The sequence below is a fragment of the Psammomys obesus genome, unplaced genomic scaffold (genome assembly GCF_907164565.1).
Source record: "Psammomys obesus unplaced genomic scaffold, mPsaObe1.curated_primary_1811, whole genome shotgun sequence".
NCBI classification, from domain to species: Eukaryota; Metazoa; Chordata; class Mammalia; order Rodentia; family Muridae; genus Psammomys; species Psammomys obesus.
In genome coordinates, this window is record NW_026596162.1 from 14,725,653 (window position 1) to 14,729,937 (window position 4,285).

Sequence of the window (4,285 nt, forward strand, 5' to 3'; positions counted from 1 at the left end):
CTTAGCATGTGGAGTTCAGGTTCAGTCCCCAGCTGCCTCAGTGGGAAGAGAGGAACTGAAGAATGGTTCAGTGGCTGAGACACTAGTGCAGAGCAAACAGCGCTCAGCTCTCAGCACCTGCTTCCGGTGTCTACCATACCTGGGATTGTTCAAGGGGCTCTTGTATCCCTCCAGCCTCTCCTGACACAGTCATGGTCTCTCACATATACACATAATTCTAAAAAGGAATATTTAAGAAGGAAGGTCCAGCTGTGGATAAACTATTTTAGCAGTGAGACTGTTATCAACAGTCTTGAGCTTTTGGATAAAATGGACAGCTCTCTAGAAAAAGTAGTAACCAAGATTCACTGTGTAAAATGTAATTTGAAGAAAAACCCTCACATACGCCTGTAGCTATAATAGCGAAAGCCTGTAATTGAGGCAGAAGTAAACAGAGGACCAGGAGAGATGGATTTGAAGATGTGGACGTCTTTTACAAACATTATTTTTATCCTCATCATGACAGATCCTAGCGATAAAAATAAAAGCCACAAGGAAACCCAGTCTCTACTTAATTGTATTTAGTAGTAAGACTCTGGAAATATATCTTGAAAAAAAAGCAAAGGCAGAACTTTTAGTGGGGAAGAAAACAAAAAGTTTAGAAATCATACAGAAAACCAACTTTTTAAAAAAAATAATTTATTTGGTTTTATTTTATGTGCATTAGTGTGAAGGTGTCCAGATCCCTTGGGATTGGAGTTACAAACATTGTGAGCTGCAATGTGGGTGCTGGGAATTGAACCCAGGTCCTTTGGAAGAACAGACAGTGCTCTTAACCACTGAGCCATCTCCCCAACTTCCCCCAGGAAGACCAACTTTTAAAGTTTGATGACTCTGAGATTTTAGATCTGAAAGAATTTTAGGTACTTTAGCTTTTGAAGTTATAAATATCAGAGTAAATGCAAAGAATTTTTTTCTTTTTGTATTCTTTTTAGTCTTGACCATAAAATTGTTTAAAAATCGTAACTCAGTAGCAGTAAGCAACCTTTTTTTTTTTGTTTTTTTTTTTTTTTAATGACTGAATGTAGCTCAGGAGAGCCTTCAGACTCAAATACATAACCAAGGATGACCTGGTCCTGTTGCCTCTACCTTCTGAGTGCTGGGCTTAGAAGGGTGAGATGCTACACCAAGAGTATGCGGCAGTCTAGATTGCTGAGTAAGCGTTCTGGGAACATATCTGTATCCATAGCCCCTTCATTTTTACTGTTTTATAAAAGTGTATCCTGAGCATGAAGAAGATGCCTGTGGTATTCACTTTCAGCAGCTTGGCTGTTCAAGGTGATGATGGGTTTTTAATTCTATCCTGGTCCCTGGGCCCTGGCAGGGTTGGGAAGCACAGCAGGGCCGGGGCGAGGGGGTTACCTCTAATAATGACTTTCCAGGATCCCCGACAATACCCTTCAGGTCATAAGGCCCAAGCCTGTGGGCCATGTAGCAAGCCATGCTTCGCCTAAATGTTCCAGTGACCTCAGTGGCCCAAATCAGGGCTCACAACAACATGGGGCTGGGCTGTGGCTCTGTGGGCGAGTGTCCCTTGCCATTTACAGGGCTCTGGTTTTGAGCCCAAACACTGCAAAAACAAAGGCAAAAATACTCCAGCTTCTCCGATTGCTGAAGGGAACCAACCCTCTTTCCATAGCAATCCCATATGAATGTTTGATGTTATTTTTACTTTTTTTTCCCCACTAGGGAAAACCATTTTCTCCCTAGAGATTCAATTACTGGCAACCTGATATATTTGGTAAAGCAGAAACATATTTCATATTTCATGTGTTTGTGTTAGTGGGGGTGGGTGGGAAGAGCAGGGGGGTAAAGGGAGGCCTGTGGAAAGGGGCAGAAGCTTCCTGCAGTGATTTTGGTATAAGAGGGGAGATGACCGTGTATTTTAAGGTGTCAGGGTGGTGGTCCTGTTTCCATACTATGCTTGCCTTCCTAGGCTGCTCAGTAGTTGAGTTTCAGTTACTTCCAAGAGACTGGCATCTAGGCTTAGAAACTGCTTTTGAGACCTGGGAGTGTTAAGTGTGATGCCGCTGCAGCGACGTCCCCTGGCAGAGCTCGGTGGCTGGCTGGCGGGTGGCCGTGGGACGCAGCACCCAGTCCGCGCTGTCCTTGCAGCAGCTGCGGCACCGAGCACATCCTTCCAGTGTGTTATCAGTTACTGTTTGCCTTGATGTGGCAAGCTGTCTGACAAAGGATGGACGGACGGGTTTAATTGTCTTACGGTTTGAAGCTACAGCCCATTATGGTGGGGGAGGCATAGCAGCAGCAAAGGAGCTGACCACTGTCACTTTCCAGTCTAGAAGCAGAGAGAAATGCTCCTGCTCAGTTTGCTTTCCCCTTATTTAGTCAGACCGTGGGACGCTACTACCAGTTTACAGTGGGTCTTCCTACCTCAGTTAACTCAGGTCCTGCCCCATTGAGTCACAGTTGGTATTTGGTCACTTGCAGAGCAGTGGTCAGTCACCCTGGCCTGGGAAATGCTGTGGACACAAGTATAGCTGGCTGAAGCCAGAAGAAAAGGGACTGTTCAGGGAGGGTGTGTCCCCTAGGCCAAACAGGACTCTTAGAGCTTGAAGATTGTCATCAGCACACAGTAAGCCACCACTAACAATCTCTGGAGAATGAGCACTGGGAAGGTTGCAAGCTTTTGGGTCTGTGTAAAAGTGTTATCTAAACTAAATTTTGTTTGAAGGATTGCATAAGATTACAGACAACAAATAACAGTTTGTTTTCCTTGAATTGATGGGTGCGGTGTATTCATCAATGAGATAGTGTCCACTAAATACCTAAGTCTAAATATGTACTCTTCGCATAACAATTGTCTGTTCAAGAAAAGATAGTACTTGAAAACAGTGGCTAGTTTAGCTGGTTGCTCTATTGTGCATGAGTTTACACAGTCATACTGTGGCACAGAGTGTTGATGTGTATCTGTAGCATGGTGTTTGTGGTATCATAGCGTGGTAACACATTGCACGGTGTATCTGTCATGTCTGGTGTGGTGTTTATCAGTGAATCGTGCAAGGATTAGTAACAGTAGTTGAATGCCACTGACTTGACTTAGGTCAGACCAGCTCTTTCTCCAGCATGGCTTCTGTATTGTCAAGATGAACAAAAGCAGGAGAAAGATGTTAGTAGCATTTAGAAGACTCTCTGACCTTGAAAGCCTGCTCTCCGGGGTTATAGTTGATCAGCAAAGGCTTGATGAACTGAGAACTGTGCTGAGGACAGGTCAGTTTATTTGGATTTTGAGGCTTAGCAATGTCAGGTTCAGGCAGATGTCTCTGGAAATCTTTTGGCTTTTTGCTGTACTAATAATATGGCAGCAGCCGCAGCATCACGTCTTCAAGCAGCATTCAAAGTCAGGAAGGGGGCAGAAGAAGGCTTGGTGGTTTGGCAACACTGTCAAGCCTGATGACTTGGGTTCAGTCCTAGAATCCACATGGTAGGAGAGAACTGACTCCTGCTAGTTGTCCTTTGACCTTCACCTTCCCCGAAGTAAATAAACATAAAATCAAGTGGGCTGCACCAGGCAAGGGGCTCTCCTTTTTAATGTTTTTGTCACATTTATTAATTATACATAATTAATGGGGTTTATTAGGGCATTGTCATAACTGTACATAATGTATTTCAGTCATATTCCTCCCTATTAAGCTTTTTTGTTCACCTTCCATTCCTTCTTCCCAACTAGTCCCCTGGGTGTTGTTACTCTTATATCAGGGACTGAAGCATCGTTCCAAAGGAATGGCTACCCAGCTGTCCAGGCCTGAGGGAGATGTGTGTGGCAGCCTCAGATCACAGTATTTGTGGGAAGCCAGAGGCCCTCGCCGATAAAGTGTCTTCCAGTTTCAGTGACTCCCATGTATTTTTAAAGAATTTGTCCTCATTATTTTTAATTATGTGGAGGTATGTGCATGTGAGTGTGCCCCTCACTCATTCATTCGTTTATTCACCTTTGTGATGTTGGAAATGGATCCCAGGGCTTCGAGCATGTGAGGCAGGTGCCTGGAGCCTGCAGCCAGCACTGACAGACTCTTCAGTGCTCAGCGGTAGAGGACGGAAGAAAGTGAGTACAAAGACAAGTGGGATTTCTGGCCAAGGCTGCTGGGTGGAACAGTAACCAGGACACCAAGGGTCGGGGTTGTCCTGCTGAGCCCACTTAGTGGCATTCTTGCTGAAAGCAGGTCAAGATGATAGCAATGGTGTGTGTGTGTGTGTGTGTGTGTGTGTGTGTGTGTGTGTGTGTGTG